This window comes from Mus pahari, chromosome X, assembly GCF_900095145.1.
Source record: "Mus pahari chromosome X, PAHARI_EIJ_v1.1, whole genome shotgun sequence".
In the NCBI taxonomy this organism is placed as follows: domain Eukaryota; kingdom Metazoa; phylum Chordata; class Mammalia; order Rodentia; family Muridae; genus Mus; species Mus pahari.
In genome coordinates this window covers 140,285,498-140,303,176 of record NC_034613.1, presented here as the reverse complement: position 1 = coordinate 140,303,176, position 17,679 = coordinate 140,285,498, and the positions used below count along the sequence as shown (strand labels likewise).

Sequence of the window (17,679 nt, the reverse complement as noted above, 5' to 3'; positions counted from 1 at the left end):
AAAGAATAAAAATTGAAATTTTAAAAAAGAAAAATATCCAGAAAGCCTGATGACCATATTCTCCTATATTTGCCTCTCCCTGGTATTCTACCCTGTGTTTTGCATTTGACTCAAATGCTCTTTGATGTGTACTTTTCTTTCCCTATGTGAGAAGTGAAAACAAGTAATTGTTTTGGAGGTAGGAGAAGGTCATTTGTAAAGGGTAAAGGGTAGCTATGCATAGAAAAGACATTTTCCACAGTGGTATTGGTTAGATGTTCAGCTACCCCTCACTGTTACTCATTTTCCTGTAGTTTGCAGTGACAAAGATTGAAATCACTGCGATGGGAAACAATAATGATAGTATCAAGTGTACCTGTTCATATTGAACTAGTGAGACAAATATTGTGTATATATGAAACTCTTCAAATGTGGATAACATTTCTGTGGCTCTATTTCAGTGACATTTTAATACGGAAATTACTTGTTTTGATATGCATATATTAAAATAATACGTTATATCAAGATCAAAGTTCAAGAATGTTTCTAGAGAAACTATGATCCAAAACAAAGGTAGCAATTATACTAAGTCTGCAAGGTTCGTAGTGTTTATAATATTTAACAATCTTTCCAATGGTTTGGGGAAAGTTTAAAACTTGTTGAGTCAAACTCCACAGGACATTTATGCTGACGTATTTGTTAGTTATATGATGCCCATTACCTTAATCAGAAAATGACACCCTTTTTGTTCTGTATAGACCCAGATAAAAACCTTTTTAGGCTTTGCAAGTCATAAATTCTCTTGCACTTTTATTCAAACCTGTCATTGATTGGGAAAGCAGTCAATTGACAATGTGTAGATGGGTTAGTTTGCTATGTCCTAATAAAAATTTATTTATATTACTTTTGTATTTGTCAGGCACTGGCAGAGCCTCTCAGGAGATAGCTATATCAGGCTCCTGTCAGCAAGCACTTCTTGGCACCCACAATAGTGTCTGGGTTTGGTGACTGTATATGGGATGGATCCCCAGGTGGGACAGTCTCTGGATGGCCTAGTTAGTCATCAATGGGAGGAGAGGCCCTTGGTCCTTTGAAGGTTCTATGCCCCAGTATAGGGGACTGCCAGGGCCAGGAAGCAGGAGTGGGTGGGTTGGGGAGCAGGGGGACGGGGAGGGGATAGGGAATTTTTGGAGGGGAACCAGGAAAGGGGATAACATTTGAAATGTAAATAAAGAAAATATCTACTAAAAAAGTAAAAAAAATATTTATACAAATAGGTAATGAGCTAGTTAGTCTTATGAGATGAAGTTTGTCAACCTACAGCCTAATTAGAAACTAATTTCCATATGACAGCTACACTTGAACATCTACGCATGGACATGCACAGATGAACACATATGTTTGTATGCACATGCTCAAGTGTAAAAAGTGAGTGTTTATATGTCGTTTTCAAATCATTCTGGAAAAAGTCTTGCATATGTAATTTTGTCCTACAGCTATAAGTATGATCTATTTCTGAAATAAATATTTTAATTGTTCCAGATTGTAACTACCCTATCCAACTAAAGTCTCTGCAGTGTTGTCATTATTTTCTTTTCTCCTCTCAAATTCATTGCATCAGCACCAGCATCAGCATCAGCATCAGCTGCATCTGGGTCACTTAATTAATACTCTTTACGATGATGATGCTCATCACATGGACCCTTTTTAATGTGGGCTGTGCCAGTTGCTTTTGTCATGAATCATTCTCTCCTGATGTCATTAGATAGTTTTAAACTAAGCATTAATTGAAACGAAATCACAGGCTTTGTCAGATTGATTAATCTTTTTCAATTCTATTCTTTTCTTTTTTTCCCAGAAGAAAAATGGTCAGTGTTTGCCCAGAAATGGGAGAGACTCATGCTTTGAAAAGTGGGTTTATGGGGTAATAGATCTGGCATGTACTATCTGTTCACCTGTTTGTCCCGAGGGGAGCTCACTTGGTTAATCCTTTTACACTGGAAAGAAAGATCGATTGATAGACAGTTTCAAAAGTTGGACCAACAAAAGCTGATAAGCATAGGACAAATTTTACTTTTACACATTGGATATATGCCAAAGTAATTATATTGGAGCACTTATATTGGGGCATTTGCTTATAAGAGAAAGACAAGAGCCCTGGATTTTTATAGCTGAACTCTGATTAATATTTGGGACACCATCTTGCTATCACTTAAGCTACAGCTGTGCCTTTGCAGTCTTAAGATCAGTAGACATCAACTTACCATATTTTCCAAGAAAATAGTAGATCAGACTTTGAATTAAAAACTGTAATAGTCATGTATCTAAATCATAGCAGGCCATATGAGTTTAGAAAGTCAAATGGAAAAAAATAAAGAAAACAGTTTATTTATCATTTCTAGAAAATGATACCATTATTACTATATGTAGGATCTTGTTTTGAGACCAGATTTTATCACATAGCCCAAGGCTTGCCTCAAGCTCATAAACCCCCTGCCTCAGCCTCCACAGTTCTGGGATTACACCTGCCTTCCCTTTTCTTGAATTCATCTATTTACAAGAAAGTGTATGCTGCCTTTCCCTCCCCTTAGGCCAGTGGCTCTCAACCTGTATGTCAGGACCTCTTTGGAGATCATATCTCAGATATCCTGCATATCAGATATTTACATTATGATTCATAACAATAGCAAAAGCATTAGGAAGGTTAAGAACCACAACCTCGAGAGCAGGATATACCATCTTAGCTTTCCAAGATAAAAGAAGGCTTACCAAACTTGTCAACAAAATGTTATTACCTATCTCTTTTAGGTCTCTCTCTGAAACCCTTCAAAACCTCGCAGAAGTAGAAAAATCACTTCACTGTAGGAAAGAGCTCATCTTAGTGAACTTTTAATAAATAGCATAATTTGACACAACTTAGCAGGAGAAAGCTTGAGCAAGGATTTTCTTGAAAAAAAAATTTTTTTTAAGGGACTGGAGAGTTGGCTCAGCAGCTAAGAGCACTGACTGTCCTTCCGAAGGTGCTGAGTTTAATCCCCAGCCATCATATGGTGTCTCATAACCATCTGTAATAGGATCTGATGCCCTCTTCTGATGTATCTGAAGACAGTGTACTGACATATATAAAATAAATAAGTCTTTAATTTTTTTAAAGCAATGTACTCATTTTTTTTATACACGCCATATTCCAACTACGGGTACAGAAAGGCAGAGCAACTGATAGTAGACCTTGACCCAAGATGCTGATTCCCTGCAGTTCATTGATGAGGATGAATGGTGGCTTAGGCACTGTTGAGAGTTTTTTCTTACTGCCTTCTGTGCAGTTGGTTAACACATAACCATCTCTCTTTTCCTCCACTTCTTTGTGACATGATTGGCTTTCTGGGGGTGAGGCAGCATGGTGCAAAGGCATGCCCTACCTGAGCAGGGATGACACCAAGCTATTCCATGGCTCCACGGACAGTTTATTCATGAAACCCTTTAGCTTGTACCTTTGAGGATGGGAGTTTGACATTTCAATCCTCAACCGCTATTAATCTTCCTGTGCAATTTGCTTTCAAGGTTTTTATTTCAGAGTATTTTTCCCTCTCAGTGAAATCACTAGGTGATGTGTTTTTCATAATGCTTCTTCTTAGCTGGAAGCTGTTTTCTCGGCGAGATTACTAGCAGTTTCCTTATTGACATTAGCAAGAAAAGAAAAAAGAAAAAAAGGCATCTAAGCAGGTCTCCGGGGAAACAAGCTACTCACTGGGTGGCGGGGGCTTTCACAGTTCCAGAGAACTCTGTTTGACTTTATGATGTTGTTATGCATCTGCTTGGAAGTGATGAGAATGACGAATTCCTTTTAGTGATAAGCAATGCAATCAGACAGAACTGTTCTCTTCAGTATACACCCACAAGCAGGCATGCGCGCGCGCACACACACACACACACACACACACACACACACACACACACGGACACACACGGACACAGACATGGAAGATAGATTAGGGGCCTTATGACAAGGTTCCCCACTGTTGGTCTTTGGAGCCATCCTTACTTCCTTGCAGCTCCAGGAAGAGGAAACAAAAAGACAGGAGGCAAAATGGTGAAGCAGCAGTTCCCCGTTGCCCTTGGCAAGGCTGTGAGGTGAGGCATCATGAGATTGGATCTACTCTACTTTGCTGTGCCCTGGGGAGATCATGAGACATCATATAGGGTTGGGGACCTCTCTGGAAATGACCAAATAGCTAATGTTGGCCACAACACTGCACCCAATGACATGTAAATATTCCCTGTCAAGGACTGTGAGTCTACTTGGCTTTTTAAAGAACCTTCTGAATATGTTGCCAGTGGCATGTTATAGTCCATGTAATATCCTTATAGGTATTTTCTTTCTGAGTACATCGATTCAACAGAGTCACCCTAGCTAAAAATAAAATTGAGGAATGAATCAACCCCCAGACTCCATTTTTCCCTTTGCTTCCTAATCTCCATGCTATCAGCCAGCCAGTTGTAACCATTTGCTTCTGACTGGGTGTCTTGATTTCTTTAGTCTCCTATCCTCTTCCCTCCCTGGATTCCTTACCCCTCTCTTTCCTCTGCCTTAGTCTCTCCACAGCTTTGCTAAAAGCCAGCCTCCAATTCAAGCATAATTGCTCAGCAGGGGGGACTTCCCTTGGAAAAAAAAACCCTCAAATTTTTGGACTGTAACAGTGGAAATCTGTTTGAACCCTTGAACTTCCTTTATTGTTGAAATGACCACCTACAGAAGCACGCTAGTCAAAGTAGCAGAAAAACAGTGGTCCCTTTTATGGGGAAAACAGTAGCCGGGATTATTTCACTTTTGCAAGAATTCTGTAATGGAGAGGCATTTCTGAAGAGAGAGTAAGGAACAAACATTCCACAAGCTGGAGATGTTTAGGTTATGATCAGGATATTGTAATAATCAGTTTTTCTAGACTTTGAAACAGAGTCTTCGTTCTTTCCTCTCCCCACAAGCACAAAAGCTGATAAGCATAGCATTTCTGCCTTTTGTTGCATGCAGTTTACATGAGCTTGCTCTTGGCACAAGAGGGTTTCAGGCACATAAGCAACAAAAGAAAGGATTTTTACCTCTTAGGAAGTAAAATTGGCATGTAACAACTTTCTGTATTTTCTAACCAATAGATTCCTTGAACTTCTTTAGTTCACTCAGGCACTGGGATGTCTTCCATTTATGAATGGCCATTTATGGATGTCTCTCAGGATGCCAGGAGGTCTCATGCGTGGGTGTGCAGACATATTCTGGTAATCTGGGAAGTTGTTGCTTCCAATCTGCCTATGTCTTGGTCACTCATCACCTCTCCCCTCACATTACAGTCTTAAACCAGAAATCTGAGTATGTTGTTTCTGTATTTAAGAAATACCCAACCACCATGTTTAAAATATAAACCCAAACTCCTAGACTGGGTGCCAGCCTGGGCTATATGATGAGTCCAAGGTCCACCTGAGCTATATAGTTAAATCCTATCCCAATAAGCAAATGGACTCACTCTATCAGTCAGTCAGTCAGTTAGTCTGTCTGTCTGTCTGTCTGTCTGTCTGTCTGTCTGTCTGTCTGTCTGTCTCCCTCCCCTTAGCAAGGCACAAATTTGTAGGTAACCTGCTTTCCACAGCTCATCTTTTCTTTCTTTCTTTTTTTTTAATTACCCCACTCCCTTATACTAAGTTCAGGCACAAACACATCTCTGAACTTATTTATTTCACATGATTGTTGTTCCTGAAGCTTCCAATGTCTTTTCTACTATTATTATCTGCAAACATCTCCTACACAGAGGCCAAATCCATTGTAACTTCTCCAGTGAAACCTTCTCAAACTATACTATTTGCTACCAAAATGCTTCACATTTTACAGATAATCCTCTTCTTAGTACTTATTATGTGTCTGGAAAAGTCCACTGCAAACCTATGAAGGAATATGCCATGCGTTAGTCTGTTTCAGACTCTCAGGACACAATGGTGCCTGACATTTAGTGGACAGTCAATAATTATTTTCTCAATGTCTGGGTCTATCAAAAACATAGAATTTCAGTGTGTATGTATGTGTGTGTGTGTGTATATACATGTGTGTGAGACAGAGACAGAGAGAGACTCTTCAATAGAATGCCCCCAGTGACTTCAACTAGTCCCCACTTCCTAGTAACCCATTTAGCTATTCAGTCACTGATGAAGTTAGAGGTTCCATGATCCAGCCACCTCTTAATAGTGACATCAACTAGGGATGAAGCCTTCAATATGTGATCACTTTTGGGGACACTTCATATCCAAATCATAATAGAGTCTACCTGAGTTTAGGAACATAGACTACTCATACACACACAGACAGCAACTCCAAGTATCAAGAACATGCAGCATTTTAAATATGAGCTATGACATATGAAGAGTCAGCAAATGTTTTCTATAGAGGGTCAGACTGTAAATATTTTAAATTTCAAGGGATATCTAATTTATGTTACAACTACTCAAGTGTACAATTTTAGAGATAGACAGTAGGCAATTTATAAGAACATAAAACTTTTCAAAAGTTCTTACAGACAAAAATGCTTTTGCTATGTGTGGTAGCACAAGCCTAATACTTGCGACATAGAGGCATTTGGATCTCTGTAAGATCAAGGCCAGCCTGGTCTACAATAGTGAGTTCCAGGACAACCAGAGCTCCATAGTAAAACCCTGTCTCAAAAGAAAAAGTGTTTTCATCCAATGTACTTTGATCATGTTTTCCCCTCCCCCAATTTCTCTCAGATCCTCCCCACCTCCCTACCCACACAACACTGTGTTTTTTTCCTCTCTCTTTAAAAGACAAAGAAAACCCAAGAAACACATCCCACACAAAATCAGAAATTAAAACAAACAAGCCAAAGACCAATAAGAAAAAAAATAGGCCCAAATAAAACAATATGACACAAAATTCTACAAAAATATTGGGTTCCTTTTGTGTTGGCCAACTATTCCTGGGCATGAGGCCTGCCTTGAAGTGTGGTTAATATGCCCAGTGAGGCTCCATTGGAGAAAGCTGATTTTTCCTTTGCCAGATGGTATCAATTACAGATAGCTTCTTGGTTAGGAGAAGGAAGGAGCCCATGTGCACGTCTCTCGGGAAGTGCTGGGATCCCATCTGGCTTGAACCTATCCAGGCTCCATGTCTGCTGTTACAGCCTCTGTGAATTCATTTGTGCATCAGTCCTATTGTATCTGAAAGATACAGTTTCCTTGGAGTCACCTATTACCTGTGCAAGAGCATAATACTTTTAAGTAGTGAACAGTCAGCAATAATTTTAGTTTAAAATATTTTCCTACATTTTGGAATTGCAGTCACAATGTCAAGAGATATGGGCACAACAACAGGAACAAATGAGGTAAGATTAGGCAATTGGATTGGAAACATTTGGTTTCACATCAACCACAAATATTTATGGTGAAACTCTTTGAGCTGCCTCAAGTGAAGTTAAGCTGCAATACGAATATTCAGATTTTTAGCACTAAATTTACTACCTTCTTATCTATGTGGTGCATTTTGTCAACTTCAGTGAATAAACTAATTAGGTTAGAATCATTGTTCTTTTTTGACATTCTGTTTATCAGAGCAGTTATAATTGGGCATATTTGTAGAAGCTACAGCATGGTCAAGCTATTTGCATATCCTGTAATAGGGCTGAAAAATAGTCTGCAAAACCATTGTAGTGATTTACATTGGGATGAGGAAAAATAAACCATGGGTTTTGTGTGTCAATCTCACGCCTTTGATTAATTTTGCAATTTTCCATTTTGTCAACAATAGCTTCTATTTGCAGCCATTTGCAAAGGTCTCTTTTTAAATCACGTAGGTCATAGTAATATTTGTCACTGGAAAGCGTATTTGTAAAATCAATTTGAAAAGTACAAAATCCTACAAAGGCAAAGGCTTTGCTTTCCTTTTTTGCACTAGAACTGCTCACGTGGTCTCCTAAGCACAATGTTTGGAACATTGTATCCTGTCCTTGCCTGACAAAGACTCCTTCTAGCAAAATAAACCATTAGAAATCAGTGCAAAAAGAAAACATAAACTGAGAGTTGAATTTTAAATGTATGTTTGAATGCCTCAGTATCACCAGAGAGCATTATTTTGATGCATTTTCTGAACACTAGAGTCTTTTTTTTCTGTTCATTCTTATTCTTCATTAAAATAGTTAGTTAGCCCTCTATACATGACTTAAGCACCTCATGTCTGGGCAGTGTCTTTCTTGTTCCTGGAAGAGACTTCAGAACCATGGTTTCTCCAATGAGGCCTTCAACCCCTCAAGTCCAGTCTGTCAGGATGGTGTGGCTTCTCTCTCTTCACTCTGCTGCCTCCAATCAAGGAGTAAGGAGACTGCCCATTTCGTCAGCTTCTTCCAGGTTCAGACTGACACCAATCTCTACATGGCATTGGGAATCTACTAACTTTTCATGACAGCCTAGTCAGGCTTCTGTCTGGTGCATTTCCTCAAGGCATGCTTTCATGATGATGTTCCTTCAGCCCATCTGATGTTGAAGAGAAGGCAAGAGGGGAAATAGAAACAGACATATATCTGTTTGTATAAAGATTAAATAAAGAAAGCTAAGAATAAGAATAGGGAAGGGGAGAGGAAAAAGATGAGGTGGAGAAGGAACAAGAAGGAAATGGAAAGGCAAGTTGATACTCTTGTGAGACAGAAGGCTAAGAACTCTTTTCCACAACCAAGGTGCTCTCTCTCTCTCTCTCTCTCTCTCTCCCTCTCTCTCTGTATATATATATATATATATATATATATATATATATATATATATATATATATGTATATATTTGTAGATAAGACCAAAATCAAATGGGATTATTCTGCTGTAACTATTTGCATTGCAGTTTTATTATAGGATTTTTATGGCTTAGTATATGTCATTTCCTTTGAGTAAATGTGTCTCAAACCAGCAAGCTATGCCATAGACTTTTGCAAACAAATTTTAGTGTGGAGTAAGGAAATCTAAAAGATTCTTTTTATGGAGAGATCTTTCCTTTAAAATCTTCAGTGGTTTTCCATCAGAACCAGGGATAGTTTTAAGTTGGATTCTCAATCATTACCATGTTTTTCATTAATTTCTTTTTATTGAAACTTTTCTTTTTCAAGTGTACCTTCTAATCTTGGGTATAAACTTCCATGATGTGATTGTTTCTCAGAATAATAAAATGCAATGTTTTGGGCAACTGTCATTTTGGCTTAAAGCAAAAATGAAAATGTATGCAAATGCACATGTAGAAAACATGAAAAAGAAAGTAACTGTTGTTGCTAATGGTGGGGAAAGTGTGGGTGGTATTTTCTGTGGTGTGCTTACATTTACATAATGTTTCCACTTGGCTGCTTTAAGAAGGGGATAATATATCTAGATTCAGAATTTAAAAAAAATAGATTAGACGTTCTAAGAAGGTGAGAAACTATTACTTCTCTCCACGAACCATGCACCTCAAGATTCTGCTGCCACCCAATTCTATTGTTCTGCTCATAAATACTCTTGAAGTAATTAATTTTATAACTCTTCCCACATATTTGTAGATGTTGGGAGCAAATTCATTAAGTGTGTCTGCCACCATGCCTGGATTATATCTTTGTTTTTAAAGTTAGTATCGGTAATATTAAAGTAAATACTAACTATTTAATGGAACCAATTAAGAAAAAATATTACTTTCCCCAAACAATTCATTTGCTAGTACAATGATCATTCATTTATTCATCCACTTATATCTCCCTACTAACCCTGATAATTAGATCTCTGTCCATCTGCCCACCTATTCACCTATTTAATCTACCTATCCATTCATCTACCCATTTACCCATATCCATCCACATATGCACTCATTCGCCTATTTGCCCATTCACCAATCCATCTGTCCATCCATTCATGCATGTGTTCACACATCCATTCATTATCTGTAAACCTATCTACTCCTCTATCCGCCGATCAGTTTATTCATCTATTTATTATCTATCCATCAATCCATTACTTAGGCATTCTTTTACGTATTCATCCATTCATCTACCCAAACCACCTACTATTCACCAGACAGATGGTGAAGGCATATGATAGTCTTGGACTCATCTCGGTATTATAAAGCTGTGAAAATAGTTTCTGTCTTCTTGAAGTGCCATCTCTAAGTATGGAAGCAGACTAAATAGAATCTTTTAAAAATATTATAGACTTCCTGATAGAATTACGTTTTCACCCTCCCAGTGGTGTAATCATAATGAATGTGTATTTTCGTATTTAAATACTCACTCTTAATGACAATGCCAATTTTTCCTTTGGCAACAGAATATCCTCTTCCTGTATTCTTCTAACTTATAATGATTTATAATGATATGCTTTAAAAACGGAAGAAAGAAATGTAGAGGCAGGTTTTAACATAAAGTTAAGGAGCTACTGGAATGTAAGAATTCAGTTGGGGCATATATGTCAGAATATGCTGGTTTTAGAAATCCGTGCTATCTTTTTGTTAGTAGTAGGACACTAGATGACTTGTTTCTTCAGAGAGGAAGGTTGGGTGTGTTTTTTTTAAAACTATGAAGTGCTATTGTTTATATTTTAAAATTGTATTAGTTCTGTTAGGAGCTGCTAACAGGATAGCCACATCAAAGGACACTCTCTCTCTGTCTCTGTCTCTGTCTCTGTCTCTGTCTCTGTCTCTGTCTCTGTCTCTCTCTCTCCTATGTATGCATGTGAGTGTGTGTGTGTCTCTCTGTGTGTGTGTACCACATATGTTTGTGTAGGGTAGTCTGGATTGTCGGGTCAGACCTGACCTCTCAGGTCTAAATTTAACTTCATTGGCTGAATAGAAGTAAGTTAGTGTGTTCTTTCTTTCTGGTTGAACGAGTCATCTTTTTCCTGCTTTGTTTATTAAACATCAAGTCTTTATTTGCATTTTAATTGAGAAAGAAGACAAGTGTTGGTGATGAAATTTGAATGCAAACTGTGACTATTTGCTGTTTGAAAGAGTGGTGTTAATGTGAGCCTACCTGCTGAATATACTTTTAAGCTTTTATTTCAGAACTTGCTGTATTTTAAAAAGATTTTTTAAATTTATTTTTATGTGAATGAATGTTTGCTTGAATGTATGTCTGTGTACCATGTATATGCCTGGTCCCTGTGGAGGCCAGAAGAGGACATCAGATCTTCTGGAACTGGAGTTACAGGCAATTGTGAATGGCCATGTTTGTGCTAGGAACCAAGCCTGTATCCTCTGTAAGAGCAACAAGAGCTTTTAACTGTTGAGCCATCTCTCTTACCCTGTACATATTTTTTTCTTGTTGAATAATAAGACATAATGGACTTAACATTAATATGAAAAAATAGTGTAATATTTGATAAGCTCATGTTTGTATCTACCTACCTAATTACCAACCAGTTCCAGATTTAGAACACTGGCCATATTTCAGAAAGTTCCTCATGCTCCTTCTTAGTCAGTAGTCATACCATGCCTTCAGCAACAGTAACTACTGCTTTGATTGCTGCATGGATTTCCTTCACCTAATTTGAAATGCCAGATGAATGTAGTCATACAATATGTATTTTTTTGTTGATTTCTTACCTGTGAGATTCACCAATGTTTTTCTCATTTTCAACTTATATACAAAATTTTCATTATGCATGTTAATTAGGTACTATATAATGCTCAATATATATACATATATATATATGTATATATATTCATTGTATAATGTTATGCATGTATTCTACTCAAATATTTATTATTTCTTTGTGGTTTAAGTTTTCTAAAGCCTTTCTACTAGCATATCACTATTATCTGTGATCATAATAGTGTGCAATACTGGTTTATCTGACCATAACTTAGTGGTTCATGCATATGATTGTAACTTAGTTTCCATTGATCAGTCTTTTCCCACACTTTTCTGTCTGTAGCCTAATAACCCACCATTTTACTGTCAGTTTCTGAGATTAACTTTTTCAGATTCCATAAATCATATCTACATTATTAATCTTTTTAGAATTACAGTGTTGTGTTTTATCCAGTGACTGAGTTTGACCACTTTCCTGATGTATTATCTTAAAACATAATGAAAATTAACTGAATCTTAAACCAGAATGAAAATGAACTAAAATGTTCTAATTTCTTTTCATTTATATCTAATAGTTTGTTTCTGTCTCCCATGATTTAATAGATTCTCTTGCTGACAAATCAAGTTAACATTTTAAAACCTTTATGTTCTCAGCAAAACTGGGAATAAAAGATGTATAAGACAGTTGCAACCAATAAATATCTATAAGCTGTATGCACTTATTCATAGTCTTGTCTGAGAAAATTATCAGGATCTTGCTTAAGTTCTATGAAAATCGAATAACCTACCCCAGTTCTTAGTTATGTTTATCTACTTTGTTTTGTGTTAGCAACAGGAATTGGTTCCAATGGTAGAGCCAGTTAATGATTCAGTCTGTCAATTTAAAATTTTCATTCAAAACCTATTGGTTCTGATGCTAACAACCATATTCAGCATGTGCCTCCTCTCAAAGGTTTTATTCTAAGCCAGGGGTTTTCACTCTCAGCACTACTGATTCCCAGACCTGGACCATTCCTTTCCTATCGTGGGGGCTGTTGTGTGTACTGTAGGATATTTAGCAGCATCGCAGGCTCCACTTGCTCAGTACCAATAGCCCACTCACAACACTTCTCCTCAATTGTGACAAAAATGCCTTTTGGTGTTGCTAGGTGTTCTCTGAAGGGCCAAATCATCTCTAGCTGAGACTCACTGTTCTAAAGCCACTACTATTTCCTATGTTACAGCCTAGAAACCTTTGGGGGCAACTTCCTGTGCACTCTTCATAAGCAGAATCTATAAGATATTTGAAGGGGTGAAGAAAATGCGATCCAAACTTACATATGCTTTCTTCTCTACTTGGCTTCATGAAACACACAGATTTTAGGTAGAAATGGGCAAGGTTTGCTGGTAGCTCCTGACAAGACAGATGTGTCAGCCTTAACAATTCTAGCCAGAGATAGTGACCTTTTTTGCCTTTTGTCTTGGTTGCTTGGAAGACTGAGACAGAGGAAGATCCCTTGAGTCTGAAAATTTCAGGGCTAGCCTTGGTAGCATGCTGAGTCCCAGGCTTAACAATAAAATTAAAATAAAATGTACCAGCCTCGAAGACCTTATAGTGGTTTTTCAATCACTTGAAAATCCAAGAACTGAGACCATCAGGGTTTGGAATTTTGCCTTGAGTAATAGGCCTACAGACACGCAAAGTCCATATGCTACATTTAATTATGAGCTTTCTATCAGGGCTCCAACTGCCATTTGCAGCTGGGGTTTTATCAGAGAAGATTCTGCCTCCAAAATATGTGGGGGGAGCCAATCCCCCAACCCACCAAAACCCAACCCCACCCCACCCCCTCAAATCCTCAGAACCTTCAATAATGAAAGCACAGAGCTCATGACTCTTCATTGATTCATTTAGAATTTGCCTTGGTCTCAGGAAGGATTTATCATGACATGTACTATCTTCAGTACTGGTTTAAAATTCTGACCAGAGCGGAGATGTGGTGGAGGGAAACCATAATCAGAAGACTGCTCAAAAGAACTCTTCCTCCTTCACCTAAGCTTCTAAAAGATCCTCCCCTAGCCAGGTAGTCCAGTGAACTCATGAGTTAATTAAAGACTTGGCAGCATTAGCATGAGAGCCTTGTCTGTCTTGCCTCTGTCTGCCTGGCTACCTCCTGGTTAGGAGCTCTTGGCAATTCCCAAGTTGGGGATGAGATACCTTGGCAAGCTTGTGTGGGCATCAAAGACACAGAGAAGGATCCCATCCCAGTTTCTGGTAATTCTGTCTGTCACTGGGTTTAATGCTTGTGTTCAAAACAGTCCATTTCTCCATCTGTAAAATGGAGATAATCCATCCTCACCTTGCAGTGCTGTTGGGAGGATTAATTAGCTAATGTTCCTCAAGTGCTTTGAAGATGAAAAGACTTGTGGACATGCTAAATAGTATTAAGGGCAAGCAGTGAGTGCCTGCTGGAGGTGCTTTGATTCTCCTCTTGCTCTTGTCAGCAGTATGCTGCTCTTCCCTTTAATGTGTGTGTGTGTCATGGAGCAATGTGAGCAGGACAATGTCTCGACCAGCAGAAAACAAAGACAGCAACTCCTCATTTTATGCCTTGGCAGTACTTTAGCTTCCCAGTTGGCATGACTTCTGAAAGTCTTTGGTTCACAAGTGTTTTAATCACCAAGTTTGGGTGATTGTCTAAGGTGAGCTTCATCTACTTTGGGAGAAGGAAGTGGGGTTAGTAGCAATCAAGTCAGGTGGTCTTGAGTTGGAAGTCCCTAAAGAGAAGCATTTCTTACATTACAATGGTGGTAAATTGTGCACATGTATGTATCTCTCTCTCTCTCTCTCTCTCTCTCTCTCTCTCTCTCTCTCTCTCTCTNTGTGTGTGTGTGTGTGTGTGTGTGTGTGTGTGTGTGTGTGTGTGTTTTGTCAGGCAAGTCATAAGCAGATCCAAGATACCAAGAGAACAACCTTGGGTATCATTCCTCAGGCCTGTCCACCTCTCTTTTCATGGCAGGATTTTTCATTTACCTGGAACTTACCAACTAGGCTGGATTGGCTTGTCAGTGAGCCCCAGAAATCCTCCCGTCTCTGCCTTCTCAACGTTAGGGTTGTAAGAACACATCATTATACCTGGCTTTTTAAAATGTGGGTTCTTGGATTTGAACTCCTGCCCTCTCACTTGCAAGGGAAGCATGTTAGCAATAGACTTGTCTATGTCTTTTTCAACATGCTTTCTTCCTCCCCAGTCATTCGGTTCATCTTTTGTGGTCCTAACAGTGTGACTAGGATGCAACTCAGAGAAAGGGGCTGGATGCAGGGCTGGCTTGGGAGGCATGTCTACTATTCTTGACCCACTAGCATTTTTAATCTTTTAATTTTCTTAGAATTCTTTAAAGGGGTATTGTTTGTAATAACCACCTTGACCCTGAATTTAAAAAACAAAAAACAAAAAACTAATGCTATCAGGTATGCTCAATAGTTTGTTGGTCAACTTATGATTTTTGAAATTCTTTTTAATTCTCTTGTCTAATTTTATAAATTATGGAATGCTTCATGAATCTGCATATCATTTTTGTTCTGGGGTCATGCTAATCTCTGTATCATTCCAATTTTAGTCTATGTGCTGCTGAAGTGAGTACTTACTAAATTTTTTAATTAAAATTTTAGTATAAAAAATAATTTTATTATGAAATTTCAATACATTATGTATCATTATATTATTTTATTCATTTTTTGACCTCCACTCTTCTTTCTGACCCCTCCCTTTTCCCTCTTGATGGCTTCCTTCCATCCCTTAGATAGTCTTCCTTATGCTTTCATGTGACATATATATGTACAGTTAAGTCTAGAATCCACGTATGAGAAAAAACAAGGTACAATTGTTTTCCCAGTCTGGCTTTTTTTATTTAACAAGATGATCTATGATTCCGTCGGTTTTGAGAACTTCTCTGGTGGTTGATTTTCAAAATCTTGCCCTAGAGAATAGATAGATTCCTGAAATACATGTGCCAAACCATATTTTGGTAAATTAAGTCACACTAATTTTCTTTTTCCATAAATCTTAAAGAGTATCCTTATATAAAGCAAAGTATCTCATCTGATCTTACAGAAATGTGTATCTGTTGATTTTTGTCAAGTGTATATGTGCGGTAGATGTGAGACTAAATCCAAACAGGTGATGTGGTAGGATCTTTCTCCACGTGATCTTCTGGAAAGCTCTGTGTTTGTACCATTTTTGTGGAGCTTATCAGAGGGTCAGGAACCCAGAAAGAAAGCTGAGATATGAGTATTTGTAGGTTTTCCTCTTTAAATTGGGTCTGCTTGTGATCTGTCTGGCATCCATTGCTCTCAGTTTCTAAAACACAGTTCTCTGGACTCCGTTCTCTCCAAAGGCCTCTTGGCAACCTTCCGAGGAATGGCAGAGTTCATTCTGATCGATGTCCGGTGAGTGGAGCTCAACCAGGATGGAGCTCAACCTGTCAAAATCACAGAGAAATGTCCGTTACATATTCCAGCTGTTCTTTAAACATACTCCCCAAGAGCTAGCTCCATTTGTTAGCTGTCAGAACGATGGAGAAGAATTGCTCCAGACCCTCAGTTGTCATCAGCCACCTTTGTTTATATGCCAAGTTTTTCCTCCCTTACCCAATCAATGTTTAGGAAAAAAAAGACCAAGTTAAGAACCTTTCCTAGTGAGCTGCAGCTCCCAGTTTGGGATCTCTTTGCAGCTCCCAAATGGAGTGCATTGCTGCTGGAAAAGAAATACTTGGTTGTCAATGGCACTAATAGAAGGCAAAGATTCTGCCTCTCAATATTCCTGTGTGTAATCAATTACGAAGGGCTCTGTTCAGAGCTCTAGGTAAAAGATGGACATTAGGCCGAATGATGGCTTCTAAACTTGGTTCTTTTTGGATCTTATGGACACAGTAACTGGGAACATTTTATAATTCAGTGTGTGAAGATGTGTGCAGCCAGAATTTTCCTTACAAACTTGGAAGGTTTTACCAGTGTGTGTGTGGGGGAGCTATTTCATCCTCCAATTCAAGAGATTTGAACTTCTCAGAAGTTATCATGGTATTTCAAAGCTAAGAATCAGCTCACAAGAACTGTCTGTGTATTATCTCATCTCAACACAACTTCAGTGATATTAGTTAGTAAGTTAGAAATCTTCCATGACAGTATTTACACCATGGAAATGGGCAAATGCTACAATTGGGCTGATCCAGCTGTTAAACATCCACTGGTCTGCACAGAAAATTCTCTCCCAACACCCCTATACTCACTGAGGGAAGCTGTTCAGCTTAAAGGAAAGAAAACCCTTTTGCATTGCATGCAAGGTGAGTCAGTGTAGTAGTACATAGGCAGACTGCTTTTTGTTATCTCATCTACTGAACTCAACCCAAGCGAAAACATCATGAGGTAGACTGGTGGCAGGGTGATGGTACTTCTCTCATTGCTGCTCAGATATATGACAGGTCATTTTACCTCTCCAGCACTCAGCTTCCTCTTCACTATAATAAAAGTAATTTAGATCATTAGGTAATTGCTAAGTTTGTTTCCTTCTAGCTCTGACATTTCTGCAATTTGATGAGTGCTTAATGGTAGGGAAATACCATGCATTTCAAAAATTTGGGAACCTTCAAAGAGTCCAAGCACATCAGTTACAGTGACCAACTCATCTCCCAATTTCCTCACTAGATTCTGGGCTCTTAGTAATTCTCCCTCTCTCTGGGCTTGTACCTCCAACATAAATGAGTGGGGCATCTCCAACTAAGCAAGCAACTAAGCAACTATGGCAAGCATAATTAATTAGATCCTTTCATCTGGAGGTGCCAACACACTTAAAAGGCAACAATCAGTATACATCAGGGTTGTTCTCCAAGGAAGGCTGCCTGAGTGTACATGTTTTACAAGCAGCCATCATAGTAATGGGCTGAGGATCCAACATTATTGACTTAGTGCCTTATCTCTTGATCAGAAAGAAATTACCTCTTGGTCTTAAAGGAACTCCAGCTCTGAGATGCGTCTGTTTTATTTTCTGAATCCCAGATTGCATGGCGTTTCTGCTTAGCTATCCCACTAACACAGCTTTGTATATTCTTTCATCTATCTGAAGGAGAAACTAACCCA

General features: G+C 38.5%; 1 protein-coding gene and 1 non-coding gene across 3 annotated transcripts in view; one reads left to right on the top strand and one right to left on the bottom strand.

Annotated features, from left to right (window-relative positions):
• Positions 1-17,679, top strand: part of Nhs (NHS actin remodeling regulator) — a 328,815-nt gene that overhangs the window by 29,087 nt on the left and 282,049 nt on the right. The window lies entirely within an intron of this gene.
• On the bottom strand, positions 15,085-15,188 carry LOC115063163. Its single transcript, XR_003843059.1, has one exon. It is a non-coding gene; the product is annotated as a U6 spliceosomal RNA (small nuclear RNA).